This window comes from Gossypium arboreum, chromosome 13 (genome assembly GCF_025698485.1).
Source record: "Gossypium arboreum isolate Shixiya-1 chromosome 13, ASM2569848v2, whole genome shotgun sequence".
Lineage (NCBI taxonomy): Eukaryota > Viridiplantae > Streptophyta > Magnoliopsida > Malvales > Malvaceae > Gossypium > Gossypium arboreum.
This window is the reverse complement of record NC_069082.1, coordinates 110,145,867-110,163,603: the sequence shown is the minus strand read 5'-3', so window position 1 is coordinate 110,163,603 and position 17,737 is coordinate 110,145,867. Positions and strand designations below refer to the sequence as shown.

The 17,737-nt window shown below is 36.5% G+C and overlaps 1 non-coding gene across 1 annotated transcript; it reads left to right on the top strand.

Moving 5' to 3' along the window:
• The first annotated feature begins 2,657 nt into the window (after positions 1-2,657).
• Positions 2,658-2,764, top strand: LOC128287578 (small nucleolar RNA R71). The gene has a single exon (XR_008278278.1). It is a non-coding gene; the product is annotated as a small nucleolar RNA R71 (small nucleolar RNA).
• The last annotated feature ends 14,973 nt before the right edge of the window (positions 2,765-17,737 follow it).

Sequence of the window (17,737 nt, the reverse complement as noted above, 5' to 3'; positions counted from 1 at the left end):
TTGGGCCACATGGCCGTATCACACGCTCGTGTGGCTCGAGATCCAGCCCATGTTTGTCAAGGAAAATATTAGCCCACTCGTCACATGATATTGGATACGCCCGTGTGTCTAGGCTGTGTGGTGCACACAACCGTATCGCATGACCGTGTGTTATGTTGTTCACTTCTCCCATGCCCGTGTGGTCTCTCACACACCTGTTGTCCGAACACACGACCATGTGCCTCACCCGTGGAGCTCTTTGACTTGTTTAAAATTTAAAAATTTAGCTCCAGTTTTCACAAGGCCTAGGACACGCCCGTGTGTCCAAGCTGTGTGGTCCACACGATCGTGTCGCACGCCCGTGTAGCCTCTTTTAGGCTGTGTCTCTGTCGATAGTTGGGAAAATTTAGCTCCAGGGTCAACACGGCTAAGGACACGCCTGTGTGTCCATGCCGTGTAGTCTACAAGGCCATGTCGCCAGGCCGTATAGGTCACTATAAGATTTTTTAAATTTTAAAAACTAAGTCCCAAAATCCACACGGCCTAGGACACGCCCGTGTGTCCAGGCTGTATGAGTTAAAAAACCTACATATAAATGTGAAAAATAGGTAAAAATAAACTAGTTAGTGGTATTAGTGCTTGGGTTTCCTCACGAGAAGCACTTATTTAAAGTCTAAGCTAGACTTACCTTGTATGCATGGTTAGGAGGTTCGAGGAGCTGGAGCCCCTCTCTATCATTTTTGAAATCCTCACCATTATAAAGTTTAAGTTGATGACCGTTTACCTTGAAAGTTTCGAATTCAGTATGTGTTACCTCGACTGTATCGTATGGGAAAACATTCAGTACCATGAAGGGAGTTACTCTGTCTGCATTAGACTTTAAAGTGAAAACTTGAAGGTCCATTTTATCCAACAATACTTGACCCCTGACCTTAAAGTGATTCAGCTCATTCTTAAATTCGACATGGTGTTGCTTCTGCTCCTCATTTCCAGAAGTCTGCCATTCATCTAGTTCATCTATCTGTAGCATTCGTCTTTTATGGATGGCTCCATTGTTAGTGCATGAACTAGAACGTGGCTCATTTATGCTTCTCGAAAGTGTTTTCTACAAAGAGGGTTAAACCACTTGATTAGTTTCATTGTCAGAATTTAGAAAATTACCTTCATCACTCGATGTCTGAACAGAATCACGAGCCTGAAGAGTGATTGTTTCATCACTTACACGAAGCATTAGATCACCTGTACCAACATCTATGATAGTTCTGGCAGTTGCTAAAAAGGGCCAACCTAGAATTAAAGGTAAGTCACTATCCTCATCCATGTCTAGAACAACAAAGTCGACTGGGAATATAAATTTATCAGTCTTAATGAGTACGTCCTCAACAATACCCCTAGGAAATCTAATAGTTTTGTCTACCAGATGAATACTCATCCTAGTTTGTTTAGGTTTCCCAAGACCTAGTCGTTTGAACATTTTATAGGGCATGACATTTATACTTGCCCCTAAATTGGCTAAAGCATTATCAATATTTAAACTACCAATTAAACAGGGAATAGTAAAACTCTCTAGATCTTTCAACTTGTTAGGTAGTTTTTTTTGTAGAATCGTTGAGCAAACTGCATTTAATTCCACATATGACGAATCATCTAACTTCTGTTTGTTTGCCAGAAGCTCTTTTAAAAATTTTATTGAGTTGAGCATCTGCGAAAGAGCTTCAATGAACGGTAAGTTAATAAGCAACTTTTTCAAAAGTTTAAGAAATTTACTGAATTGTTCATCTGTGCGTCTTTCTTTGTCGCATTAGGGTATGGCACGTGAGGTGTATATTCTCTGCTCACTGGTTTTTGTTTATTCTGGCTTTTATCCACCTTATCTTTACTTACCACGCCTTCTTTCCTTGGTTCTAGTTTAGAATCAACTGACCCTTCTTCATCTCAAACAGTAATCGCATAGAGTTGCTCTCTTGGGTTAGTCTCGGTGTTGCTAGGCAAGCTACCTTGTGGTCTTTCAGAGATCAGCTTAGCAAGCTGACCTATTTGATTCTCAAGCCCTTGAATCGGTTTTTGATGATTTTTAAGCATTGTTTCAGTGTTTTGGAAATGTGTTTCTAACATCGAGATGAATTTCGTTAGCATCTCCTTAAGGTTCGGCTTCTTTTTCTGCTGGTAAGGTGGTTGAAAGCTTGGAGGGGGTTGTGGTCTTTGATTGCCTTGACCACCCTAAGAGGAATTGGGTTGGTTCCTCTAACCTGCATTGTAAGTATTACTATAAGGGTTATTCTAAGGTCTAGAATTGTTACCCATATAATTGACTTGTTCATTTGTATTGCTAGGGTCATAGGCTAGGCATTCTGGATTATTCATTCCCCCTCCACTTGTGTCACACTGCATTGTCAGATGTACCTGCGTAGAGATACATAAACCATCAATCTTTTAATTGAAGAGCTCTACCTGGTTTGATAACATGGTGACCATGTCGAGGTTGAAAACATCAACGGCTTTTGTCGGTTGTCCTCACGACTTGCCACTGATAATTATTCAGTGACATGTCTTTAATGAACTCATAAGCCTCCTTAGGTGTTTTGTTATTTAAATTCCTACCAGCAGCTACATCGATCAACTGCCTAGTTGAAGGGTTCAAACCGTTGTAAAAAGTTTGAACATATAGCCATAAAGGTAATCCATGGTGATGACACATTCTCAATAAGTCCTTATACCTCTCCCACGTATCGTAAATAGTTTCTAAATTCATCTACACAAAAAAAGAGATATCATTCCTCAACTTTTCCGTTTTAGTTGGGGAAAATACTTTCGTAAAAACTTTTCTGTCATTTGTTCCCAAGTAGTGATGGAACCTCATGGTAACAATTTCAACCACTGTTTAGCTTTGTTCCTCAATGAAAAGGGAAATAACCGAATGCGAATGACATCATTAGAAACACCATTTATTTTGAAAATATCATAGAACGCCAAGAAGTTAGCCAAATGAGTATTTGGGTCTTCATCCTGCAAACCATCAAACTGAACAAACTGTTGAATCATTTGTTTAGTGCTAGGTTTCAGTTTAAAATTATTTGCAGCAATTGCAGGTATAACAATACTCGATTCAGCCCCAGCTAAATTAAGCTTAGCATAGTCGTACATAGTACGAGGAGCAGGATTCTGATTCACAGGATTTGCAGCAACCACAGGAGGTAGCGGATTATTCTGATCTTTAGCCATCTCCTAGGTATTATTGGTTTCTCCTCGTTCTCTTCCTCTATATACTGTAGACTTCGTCTTATTTCTCTACGATATCTACAAGCTATGCTTTCAATTTCACTGTCAAAAAGTAGAGGTCCTGACGGGTTTCTTTTAGTCATAAACTACAAGAATCTGCCAGAAGCAAACAAAAGGAAAGTTAGTAATTAAAAAAAAACTAAAATAAAAATAAAATACAATAAAATAAAAATGGCTCAATTAATAAAAATCAAGTGTTCTTAATATCTTAGTCCCCGAAAATGGTGCCAAAAACTTGATGATCATTTTATGATTCACTAAACTAGACTACGATCACGACAAAGGCAAACACACCTATCGAATGGTAGTATAACTATGGTGAGTCCAGAATATCGTATCCACAAAGACTAAAAGTACTAGTATTTACTATCTTTCTATTATTTAGCCTAAAATAAACATGATTTGTTTTAATCTAAAATTAACTAAACTAATTAACTAATGAATATGACAGAGAGCGAATTGGGAAAAACACTTGAAGAAAACTTATAAGGAGGACAATACCCAGGAAAGAATCCACCTAGACTTTACTTATTATTCTAACTCTGAATCAAATGATTTATTCACTTGTCTTGATCTTTAGAAATCCCTAAATTATGTTAATATCTTTCGAGACTAAGAAAAACTGACTCTAGGTTGATTAATTGAAATCTCTTTCTAATTAAAACCCCTATCGTCGCATTAACTCGATTTATGGATTCCCCTATTAGATTTGACTCTAATCCGGTAGATTTATGTCGTCCTATTTCTAGGATTGCATGCAACTCTGCTTAATTATGCTAGATCTACTCTTAAACAGGAACTTTTGCTCCACTGAATAAGTATATCGAACTTGGAATAATATCCTGAAAATATTAAAACAAGGATTAAGAACACGTAATCAAGAACAAAAACAAGTATTTATCGTGTAATTCAGATAATTAAATAATAAGATCCATCGTAGGTTTCATCCTCCCTAGGTATTTAGGGAGTTTAGTTCATTATATAAAAGGAAGACATCTCAAATTTAGAAAAACAACAAGACATGAAAAACCCAAATAAACTTCAAGAGAAATTTGAATGGAGATATTCAATCTTAACGTGGATCCTGCTTCTGAGATGATTCCAACGGCTTCCTTCGAGTAATTTTGGCTCTCTGCTCTCCGTCCTCCCTTTAGGTCCTCTTCTAGTATGTATTTATAGACTTTAGAATGCTCAAAAACCCTAAAAATTGGCTTTTTCCGCGTGTTTGGGAAACAGGGAGCGATATCGACATGGGCTACCACATGGGCGTGTGCTAACCTGTGTGGGTCACATGGGTATGTGCTCAGCCTGTGTGGAATTCGTCTTGGCTATGTGGATCTTTCAATCAGCTCGTTTTCTGCTCATTTTGTTCCTCTATGCTTTCTTAAGTATAAAACATGAAATTAAAGTATTAAGAGCATCTGATTCACTAAATTATATGATAAATTATCCAAAAATATCCTAAGTATGGGATTAGAATGTTTTATTTTTATGGTTTATCAACGGGTGACCTGGTAGTCATTTCAGACTGAGTTCCGTAAAGAATATATCAGTCAGAGATTTATCGACCAGAAGCACAAAGAATTTCTAGAATTAAAACAGGGTCACATGACTGTGATAGAATATGGGCGAAAATTTGTGAGACTCAGTCGATATGCCTAAGAGTGTGTTTCAACCGAAGCCATTATGTGTAAAAGATTCGAAGACAGGTTGAACGAAGACATTAAACTACTAGTTGGCATACTTGAAATAAAAGAGTTCGTTGTACTGGTTGAGCAAGTGTGCAAAGCTGAAGAGCTCGGGAAGGAGAAAATAAAAGCTGACTTTGAAGCTAGATATTTGTGTAAAAGATTGTCGGGTAAAAAATTTCAATCGATGTCAAAGAGATTCTGGGATGATTCTAGCCATTCAAAGGCTACTGCGGGTTATACTAGACTTGATCAAGATAGACCACCTGTGAGCTCGAGGGCTACCTTAGTAGCTAGTGTTGGTAATGTTAGATCGAATCAACCCAAGTGTAAACATTATGGTAAACGACATCTCGAAAGTTGTAGATTACATGATCGAGCCTGTTTTAAATGTGGATCAACGAATCATTTCGTTTGTGAATGCTTTGAGTTAGCTGAACAAAACACAGTACAGAATGCGAGACCGAGTAATATGTCAGCTCGAGGTAGACCACCCAGAAATACGGGTAATGTGTGTAGTAGTCAGAGAGGAACTAAAGACAAGGCAGTTCAATCTAAGGGTCGCGCACCTGCCAGAGCTTATCCCATACGTGCTCGTGAGGAGGCTTTATCCCCAGATGTTATTACTGGTACATTCACTCTCTATGATACTATTGTAATTGCATTAATTGATCCTAGCTCAACTCATTCTTATGTGTTTGAGACTTCAGTATCCAGTAAGATTTTGCCTGTTGAGTCTACTGAGTTTGTGATTTGAGTATCGAACCCCTTGGGCCGGTGTGTTCTGGTTGAAAAAGTGTGTAAGAATTGTCCTTTGATGATTCGAAATTCGTGTTTTTTGGCTGATTTGATGTTGTTGCCATTCAATGAGTTCGATATAATTCTGGGCATGGACTGGTTGACTTTGTACGATGCTGTCATAAATTGCAAAAGAAAGACTATTAATTTATGGTGCTAGAATGATGAGATTATTCGGATTGAATCTAATGACTTGAATGGTTTATCGGCAGTGATAACTTCGATGTTAGCTCAAAAGTATGTGAGAAAGGGTTGTGAAGCTTACTTTGCGTATGTGCTTGATAGTAAAATGGTTGAAAGAAAGATTGAATCAGTACTAGTTGTGTGCGAGTATCCGGATGTGTTTCTGAAGAATTGCTAGGTTTGCCACCTATCCGAGAAGTAGAATTTGGTATTGAGTTAATGCCAGGGACGACTCCGATATCGATAGCTCCGTACAGAATGGCACCTGTTGAATTAAAAGAATTGAAAGCTCAGTTGCAAGAGATGACAAATAGAGGTTTCGCGCAACCGAGTTTCTCTCCTTGGGGTGCACCAGTTTTATTTGTGAAAAAGAAAGATGAAACTATGAGAATTTGTATCGACTATAGACAACTCAATAAGGTGACTATAAAGAATAAATATCCGTTGCCCCGGATTGATGACCTGTTCAATCAGCTGAAAGGGGCTACAGTGTTTTCAAAGATAGATTTGAGATCAGGCTACTATCAGTTGTGAGTTAAAGACTCTGATGTGCCAAAGACTGCTTTCCGAACGAGGTACGGACACTATAAGTTTTTGGTTATGCCTTTCAGACTCACTAATGCACCTGCTGTTTTCATTGATTTGATGAAAAGAAATTTTAGATAGTATTTGGATCAATTTGTGGTTGTGTTCATAGATGACATTTTGATCTATTCTCGTGATGCAACCGAGCATGCTGAACATCTAATACTTGTGCTATAGACTTTGCGAGATAAACAGTTGTATGCAAAGTTCAGTAAATGCGAGTTCTGGTTATGCGAAGTCAATTTTCTGGGACATGTTGTATCACATCAGGTATTCGGGGTACTAACATTTTTAAATGTAATGCCCCAAATCCCGAAAACCCCTGTTAAATTAGTTTTGTGTGCTGCAGCATGAAAGTATGTTTGATTTAGTGGTTTAGTGCTCTGCGGGTGTCTGAGAAGTCATGGGGTCAAGCCATGGCTAGAGCAAAATTTTTGTTCTTATTGAATAAACCCTTGTTTTTTGCTAGTAGGCTTCTTAAATTTATGTGGGTAAAACATGCCATGAAAAGCCTACTAGTCTAGTGGCATATGGCATGTTGCTATGCCAAGGGACTAGGGTTCGAGTCTTATTGCAAGTAGGGAGTGTTCTTTTTGCAAACTGCCGTGTGGGTGGTTGGATGGCATTGGGACTCTAGTGGTTGGACAGTTGAGGGGAGTTAGGGATCAAGTAGGAAAATTTGAAGAATAGTTGAGGGAGTTTGAATCGGTCAAGTGAGGAAAAAGAGGAGAGATTTGGGGAGAGATAGGGGACTGGATCAAGGAGTGGGGGAGAGGTAGTAGTTGGCCGAATGTGGGACTCTCCATTTTGTAAATTAGATCATAGGACCTCTTTTCCCATAGTGCTGAAATTGTGCTCTAGTTGCTCTCTATTTCGATAACTTTTACCCTTTTTGTTCTTTTCTTCCTTTTGAATATTTTTGTTTTGTAGCCAAATAGTACTTTTCGGGGTTGATCTATTTTGGTTTTACTTTGTGACAGTGTGCTTGGTTGGTCGACTTTCTTCTCCTTCTCAATTCTTTCTCCTATTCTTTTGTCTAGGTCTAATCCCCCTTGCCTCTGTAGCCGAACTTTGCTTTGATTCCATCGTTCTCTTTCCCTCCTTCATTTGCTGACCCTCATCTCTCTCTCGATTCTATCCTCATTTCCCTTTCATTCAATCGGTTTCTGTTGGCTATATATAGGTTGGTAAGTCTCTGCGTCTCTGTTTTGTTCGGCTTTGTTCCTTTTTTTCTTTAATACTGATTCTTATCTTCTTCTTTTCTTGATTATGGTGTTCTTTTAGGTTTAAGTAACCCTCGAGGAGTAAGGGAGTTCTCTAGCATTACAGATACGATTGGAACCTTTTTGCTTATTCTTGATCGAAGGTAATATTATTCGTCGTGATTGATCCGAACTAAATTATGTTGGCTTGGGTTGGTATTGGCTGAATGCCTTTTTTCTCATTTTGGGATTTGTATTTTCTATAGGCTAATATATGTGGATTCAAACTGCAAGTTTAATCAACATGAATAATGAATCTATTTAATGTGCAGATAGCCATCAAGGAAGTTGTTAGCAATATTTATCAGCGTTTTGGGTGGACTGAAACCACACTCATTCAATCAAGGCGAGTATCGGTGTGTCTTTTTGATGAGTGTTTAAGAAGGTGTTTAATCTTGTTGATCATAGGACTAATCGAGGGTCTTGTTTGAATATAGGTTGGTGTCATGGACTTCGACATGTTTCGTAAGTAGGTGTGTGTAACACTGTTTTTAGATGTAAAACGACAAAGGCTGAAAAGTCAAAAAGCTGAAAAGGTGAAAAGCCAAAATGTGGGTTATCGACACCACATGGGCGTGTGGCCGCTGGCAGGCCGTGTAACCAAACACGACCGTGTGGTCAACGAGAGGGCCATGAGCGCTTTTATGGGCCGAAATGACACAAGGCCATTTTGGGATGAGCTGGGCTAAATGGGCCCAATAGGCATGCGGGCCACACGGAAAGATTCACACAGAAGTGTGGTACTGTTGGGCTAGGCTATGTGAACTGCACGGCTGAGGCCATTTTGGGTTATGTGGGCCATACGAACGTGTGGGCCTACCTGGGCCATAATAGGGGCCATGGGCCCATTATCACTGGTTGACTGTTAAAGGTTGCACGGGTCGCCCAAGACGACTGTGGACCTATTGTTGGGCTGGTAAGTGTACCCAGACCCTTATTTTTGTAAATGACTGATTTACCCCTACGCGATATATGACTGTGTGAGTATGCCATATTTACTGTACATTCATTTATATTATGCTGCATTGCATAGGGTGGGACATACGATTTTGGAGGAAGTGTACTGAATGACTATAAGCCTATTACTGGCAGCTCTGCTGCAAATATTGTTTTAGTACCGAAATCGGTACGACTTGGTGTGTAGGGTTGGGTGGGTCGATTTTATCCCCACATGGTGTGTAAGGATGGTACGAAGATAGTGTGTAGTAGTTGGATTGGGTAGGATTCTTTGTTTGCATCTTTGTCTCGAGATGGGCTAAGACCCGCATCTCTCATTATTGAAATGGGCTCAAGCCCGGTATCGACATCGATACTAATATGAAAAAGGGCTAAGGCCCTAATCGAAACTAACGGCCTAGGCCATTATGCGTTACTCGATTGTTATTTTGGGATTTCACACATTGAGTTTTCATAAACTCACCCATCTCATTATCTCAGGTGAAATCCCGTGCTTAGACGGATCGAGGCGATGGAGGACTCGAAGGTGGCCACTCGACGTAGTTAATTTATTTAATATACTATAATTTAGATTTTTTTATTCGGTATTGGGTTTTCGCTTTGTAATAAGGCCTTTTAAAGTTTATTTTTGGGGAATTTAATTACTTTGATTTTTACCTGTTAGTAATAGGACTTGTATTTTCAAGTGTTAGGATCGACCCAAGTAAGCAACGAAAAAGAAAAATAGCAGAATAAATTGAGAAATTGAACACACAAATTTAACGTGGAAAAACCTCTCCAAAGAGGATAAAAAACCACGAGAAAAGATAATTTTACTATAATGGCAAAAGAACGAAGAGTACAAAAGATGGAGATAAAGACTAAACCCCAAAACCCGAAAACAAAGAACCCTCAAAACGTAAACACAAAATTCTCTAAATGTGTTATGAGTTCTAATCTCTAATGGGTGTATTTTTCTAAGGTTGTAAAAGTGCCTAGTTATAGGCTAAATTCATAGGTCAAATAATAATAAAATAATCTAAACTAATCAGTGTTTGATTGAAACAAGTAAACAGAGTTTAACTAAAAGATTATTTTTCAAATTTGACTGAAAATAGGAGTCATATTTAACATCAAGAAAGCATAAACCAATGTTTTTTTTCTGAAATCATCACGCTTACGCCATACGTTTTAAAAGCTTCCGCTACAAACACTGTTTTAAAACTTGAGAAACTAGTATAATTAATGTTTTGCTTAAATAACTTGAGTTTTCACAAGGAACTAGCCATCCTAACCTTTTATTTAGAATCTAAAGAAGTTTTTACAAAAAATGGATTTCTAACAATTTGTGTTTTGGAAAAACACTCTAATGTCACATCACAGATTCAGCCATAACGTCTAGGTCGGGTTTGGAGTGCTTCATTAAATCTGTAAACACTGGTGGTTCATCCACAACTTACTGACAGTTTATTTGCAATCTTTTTTTTTTGAAAACTATTGTGGTTTACCCACTATTTTTACTGGCAGTTCATCTGCAATTACTGGTGGTTTATCCATAATGCGATGTGTAAGGATAGATGAGTTTTGGAGAAATCTTACTATGATGTGCAGCTAAGTATAGTTCGGAATTTTTTTGTTAAACATGAATTGCATTGACATTCACAACCATGCTAAAAGAAACTGTTAAATTTTGTGTTGCTATATGGTGTGTTTGTTTTGAGAACTATTATCTTGTATGCTTTATCTATTGTTTTGCACTAATATTCTTGTGTATAGACTCACACCGAGCTTCTTATGCTGAGCTCCCTTAATTTCCGTCCTTACAGATAAGCCACGAGGTTAGGATGCAGACTTGCCATTTTGAGGGCTTGTCTCAGATAGTTTTTCCTAAAAGTATTTTAGTCATATTACTTATAATTTCTGTTTTTTCGGAAATGTATTATTTTAATTGAACTGTGGAATGGAATTTTAATTTCAGGTTTATTTGGCATGCATGTCGTTTTAGGATGCTGAAACATGGAATTTGAGTTAATTTTGCATGCAAATTAGGTTTTCACTAAAACTATGTTAAATATTACTTTTCGTTGCGATAGTATGTATATGAGATTTTAAAAAGGTAAATAATTTGGAAAATAAATTTTACAATGTAAACATTAAAATCAATCAATTTTTATGAAAATGGTAACTTTTAGTGAAAAAGGATAACACGCTAAGCTTTCCTTCAAAAATTGGAAAATGTTTTAAATGATTTTTTTAGAAACTCCAGTAATTTTACTTGACCATTTCAGTGGCCAATGTAACCTTCAGAATCTGGTCGTAATGTCTAGGCCGGGTTAGGGAGTTCATAAATTAATTTAAATTAATTTTCAAACTTTAATTATTTAAATTAAATAATAATTCAGAAAACTTAAATTAATTCTCAGGTCATTTACATACTAACTGAGAAACCACATTCATTTCCGAATGTAACCCATTTATCTAACTTTATCATGTTTGTTCAATTGATTCTTCATGCAATTCATTTCTAGTTTCAATGAGCTAACGGATTGACCAATTGGACATATGTAATTAGGGCTCAAATGAATTATAATTAAGTTCCAAATTTTCACCTATTAATTATAAACTCATTTAATCACAAAGTCATTCCACTATAGTATCGTGACTGAGGTCTCCCTAATACATTATGAAAGTTACACTATCAATGCTCGTCTAATGACCTTGTCATAAGTGTGTTACCCTCATAGGGTATCCTTAATCTCTTTGGAATAAATCTGGTCTCCTAATATGATCCTATTGTATCTCATGGTAACCATTACATCTTCCATCATGAAAAATAAATTACTATCATATAATACTTAAGTCATTCATTACAAAAAAAGACGGCCCGTGGCCGCATTTACATTTCATCTGTCATGTAATGCTAGTGAGAGGATTTCATTACCCATGTCTTGGGCTATGAATTCCACTATTGTAAACGATGCTACCTACTACAAAAGTCGTATACCAATACATTAGCTTTCAGTTCCTTATTTATTTGACCTCGGGCTTTAGTTACATCAAAGTATACGATTCACGCGTACATAGTCCATCATCCACTCAAGATTAAGGTATGCCATACTATGAACATCACAAGTGAATAAATCCATAAATGTATTTAGGATTTTTTCGACTTGGGTCTTGTTCAATGTGCTGTTAGTCAAGTCAGTCAGATCTATATCTCTATCTTCTAGGATTCATCCGCTTCGATGCCCAAGACAAATTATCTCCCTAATCGGACTTGATAGGCGACATATTAGCCTTTCAATCCGTTTGCTCATTTTTTTTAGACTAAGAACATGTTTAGGTTCATCTACAAATCTGAACACGTAATACCCTTAGTATTAGATAAAAATTAGACAACCAATGAGCCAATATTTGCTTCCATTTTGATTTGCATGCAAAAACCATTAAGGACAATATACTAAAGATATTAATGTCACTCATGAATGATTTTATTAACCAATCTATTCGAAAAAAGTACAATTGTACATAGACGAAAACACTACACTTAAAGCACTAGATCAAATAAATAGAACCTAAAAGAAAGTGACATTGATACATGCCTTCTAGCCTCCATTAATTTCTCATAAATTTATTTTATTCCCACACACCAACAATCCATAATACCTTTTTTGTTCAATGATTTGAACCTTTTTTTAGGTCACATCTACTTCCATTAACCTTGCATCATTATTAAATTGGGTTGGAAAGTTTGGTGTTTCTCCATGTCCAAAAAGACAGTTTCTTGTTAAGACATCACCTAATTATTATTTTCGTCAAAAAATTAGATATTTGTACCTTTATTACAAATATAACACCTAATCAATAATCCTTTCCAAATTTTCATGCTGAAGATTTTACATCTACACATTCTAAAAGTAGTACAAATAATAACTTGAATGCTAGGGTGAACCTAGATGGCCTATTTGATGACTTGTTTGAAGCATGAGGCCTTTTAAAGAATAACCAAAACTTCACTTGGCTAGAGATTTCTAATACAAAGAAAAGACACTTTTCTCTAAAATTGAGCTACCTTGTAGTGACAATTAACAAAAAAATTAAACTTAACCTCTTGGAGAGGAGGTTACACCTTGTTTAAGAAAACTTATTCTTCTTCTGTATCATAAGAAAGCTCTGTGGTCAAATGGGTCAAGTAAGGAAGAGTTAAAAGGGAAAGGTTTTAAAATTAGGAAACGAAAACATCCTTTAATGTTAATTAAAAAAAATTAAAGCCATTGTTGAAATCCTACCCGACTATTGAATGCGATGAAAGTGCCACCATGAATGAATATGTGCATTTTGTCAATTATGATGTAGTGGATGTGTAATACCCCTAACCCGTATCCGTCGCTGGAATAGGGTTACAAGACATTATCTGATAATACTCATCATTCACAAACTTTTATGCATTCATAATCTAAATCCATTCAACTCATTCATATTGTCCCTTATAAGGTCCTATGACCTTAAAAAAATGCTTAAAATAGGTTCAGGACTAAACCAATAACATTTGTAAACTTTAGAAAACTTATAAAATTTTCAATCATTTAAGGGGCACACATCTGTGTGAACAGGCACACAGCCACCAGACACACTCGTGTCATAGACCATGTGAAAACAGGGCATACATATTGACTTGCACCACAAGGCCGTGTGAAATCTAGAGAGGTTACTGACTTGGGTCACATAGTCAGCCACACACCCGTGTGCCAACCCGTGTGCCACACACAGCCAGTAGATATGCCCGTGTGTCTAGGCCATGCCAAACTTGTAGGGTATACTGACTTAATTCGAAAGGGTACCCCACGGGACACACGGCCATATAGCATGACCTTGAGTCGCACAGGGTTGAGACACACACCTATGTCTCTGCCCGTGTAGACAAAAATAGCTATTTACAAAGCCAATTTGCCACCCTTTTCTCAAGCACACCTAGCAACCAATATGGTACCATTTCAATACATTTATAGGTAGCCAAAACATGCCAATAGATACACATTTCATGCCATTTATAAATCATTCTCATAACTACTCAAATCCATTACCAAAACATATGACGACTTATACATCATGAATTACTTACCAAACACCTAATTCAAGCCAACTTAATTGGCCATACACACCAACATTTACATCATTTCACAAGCTAATACAAATGGCTAATATCATAACTCAAAACTTATCATCAAACTACTAGCCTATACATGTCATATACCATAATTAAAAAGCTTCAAAAGTACCAACAAGATGATCGATAGTGTGATGATGTTTCCCGATGATCACCGAGTCCGAGCTAGCTTTGATAATCTATAAAATAGGGAAAGAACACACAAAGTAAGCTTTAAAAGCTTAGTAAGCCATATACAAATAAAGCCATCATATGAATATTTGCATATCAATTCAAATATGCTAAGCATAGCTAAGCACATACAAGTTCGCAAACCTTTCCCATTGTACACATATTCAATATCATAATTGAATTCATCAAATACTTCCCTTTTTAATACTCGCATGAATCTCGTACATACCTAAGTCACTTAACTTATTCATACATTCTTTCTCGACTTGACTTTTCCTGTTGAACCATTTGGAATCGTTAAGGATACTCAACAATCACATATAGCTCGTACAATGCCATATCCCAGATATGTTCTTACATGTTATCACATATCGATGCCATTGTCCCAGACATGGTCTTACACGAAATAGATTAACGATGCCAATGTCCCAGACATGGTCTTACACATAATCACAATACAATGCCAATGTCCTAGACATGGTCTTACATGTAATCACATCTCGATAACCTAATGTTATGACATTTGTATCCTATACTATTCCTAAGGTTTTTCCGGGACTTTCGGATGTCGTAACTTTGTTGATTCTTAGTCGTAACTTTGTCGATTCTTACTCGTATATGCTCGTTCAACATTCAAATAAATTCAATGAAAATTAAACATTTATAATTCAATTTAAAGACATTTATTTGCATATGAACTTACCTCGTAGTCGGAATAGAGGGACTGGATCGACTATTCGATAACATTCGATTTTCTCCGATCTAAATCTGATTTCTTTCTTTCTTGATCTATATACATTCAAAACTAACTATTTTATTCATCGACACATTCAATTTAATCCACAAACACATATTTGGGCATTTTTACACTTTATTCTCTAAAGTTCCACATTTTTACAATTTAGTACTTATTTCATAAAAACACAAATTACACCAAATTTTGAAAAAACTCATGCTTGGACAAATTTACTATAGGTTCCTAGCAGCCCATAACTTTCATTTATTTCACATTTCAACCCCGCAATTTACAAATTTCACAATTTAATCTTATTTAAGAATTTTCATCAAAAATCACTTTACAAAAAATGAAAATCAATCAACAATTATTCGTTTTCCATCATCAACATTCAAAAACATCAAGCTATCATCAATTGAAACTCATAAATTCATCCAGAAATTCAAAAATTAGGGTACGATCTAGCTAGAACACGAAGCAACGATCACAAAAACATAGAAATCGTCAAAAATCGAGCTCAAAACATACCTTAATCAAGAACAACAATGGCCAAGCCTTCAAAGATCCCAAAACCCTTATTTTTTGTCTTATTTCGGTTCAGAAAGATGACAATTAAGCATCAAATTGTTTTTATTTTAATTAATATAACTCAATTACAAAATGACATAATTACCCTTAATAATTAAACATTAAAATTCCACTAACTATAGGCATAATTGTCCATCCGTCAATCAAATGGCTTCATAACATCATAAGGACCTCACATTTAATCAATCATAGCAATTAAACACCTTTATTAATTAGGATGCAAATTTTTCATTTTACGTGATTTTGTCCTTTTATCAAATTAAGCACTCAAACGCTAAAATTAGCTCACGAAATTGTCACAGATACGTAATCACATGCTGTAAACACCAAAAATAATATTAAAATAATTTCTTGACCTTGAATTTGTGGTTCTGAAACCATTGTTCTGATTTAGCTAAAACCAGGTTGTTACAGGATGAGTTTGATTGCGTGCAATACTAAGGTCAATTAGTACTACTTTCCCTTTTATTTTATTATCACCTTTAAAGTATTTGATTAAAATTGTTAGAGGGTATGAAAACCCCTGTTTTGATTGATTTATTAATGACTGTTGTCGCGAGCATGACATGGATATTTTAGCTTTTTTTAGACTAGAATTAGTAGGAAACAAGTTTGATCAAGTGATTTAGAACTTTGGATTTCCATTCTCATATCATGTTTTAGCTTGTGGCTTTGTGGGTGGAATATGAATATGCTGGAAAGCTTCTGTTGTAACGCCCCAATTTTCGGGAATTCTGTGAATGTTGGCATAGGTTTAATTATGTTAGTGGGCCTCTAGAAGGCCCAAGCTTAAGATAGAACCTGACAATTTTAGTTAATTTTTGTTCCATAAGAAAAAGAGGGTGAAATTATGAAATAGAACCTACGTGAAAATGTTTGAAAATGCTATAGGCTAAATTGAAGTGGCCAAATAAATAGGAGTGCAAAATAGGAGGATTTGCATGACAAACCTCCTATTTTACATGAAGTGGCCAGCCATCATGTTGTTGTAGACAATATGAGCACTTGATATCCATAATTCATGGTACAAATTGATAATAGGTTAGGTAAATGTTCCATGATAATGGATTAGGTAAATTGTAACACCCCGTACCCGAGACCGTCGCCGGAGTCGGACACGAGGGGTTAACGAGCTAAATCCACTTATTGCACCGACCAATTTAACATTTCCAGACAAGCTGGATAACTGCGTCACTGTCGCCTTAAAAATCATATCTCGAGTTTCAAAACTCAAAAACTGATTCTGTAAATTTTTCATGAAACTAGACTCATAATTCCATCTACACAATTTTTTATAGAATTTTTGGTTGAGCCAATTAGTACAGTTTATTAGTTAAAATCACCCCTATTTCAGGGTTCGACTACACTGACCTTTGCGCATTACGACTTGGATATCTTCTTGTACAGGACTCCAACACTTATGCCGTTTGTTTCTAAAGAAACTAGACTTACAAAGAAATCTGTACATATAGAGCATAACTTCTAATTCTCTCTGGTTAATTTATAGTGAATTTTCAAAGTCGGAACAGGGGATCCAGAAACTGTTCTGGCCCTGTTTCGCGAAAACTTGAATATCTCTTAAAATCCGACTCATATGACCATTTCGTTTCTTCCATATGAAAGAAGATTCATCAAGGTTCAATTACATAATTTATTAACTATTTAATTTCATTCCTACTATTTTTAGTGATTTTTCCATCCACGTCACTGCAGCTAACAGCATCTGTTTTTAAGGTAGGCTTTACCTATTTCATAGTTCCCATGATTCAACTAGCCCTTTTACATAAATAGCACAAGATGGGATCATGACTAACCATCCCAATGGCTAATCGTTTCCATACATTTCCATGCCTCTTAATGAACAACATACAGTGATTATAATTCCATGCCCAAAGTATACTTAAGCCATTTTCGCATGGCTATCCAAATTTACACAAATCGAAAGGTACATGACCTACAACAAAAGGGTAGTCCTATACATGCCATTTCAAATTCAACCAAAATTATACCAAAAGGGGGCTTCGATAGTGTGGGAGACTTCGACTTCCAAAAATCCCGAGTCCGATAGCTGACGAGCCAAAATCTACGAAACAGAGAAACAAAGAAACGGAGTAAGCAATTTATGCTTAGTAAGTTTTGAGTCATGAATTTACACACAACCAAAGTATAGCATTCAAGTAGCTAAACAAATAATTCATATGCACAATTTCTCAATGACATGCTTACTTCACAATACCAACTCTTATATTCATACACAAATATCGACTTAGCCAAAGGCCGGTAGCTCATTTATCAACGGAGCGAATACTAATATGTAAGGGCTCAAATAGTGCAAAGCACATACGGAACATACCTCCTTGTTGGG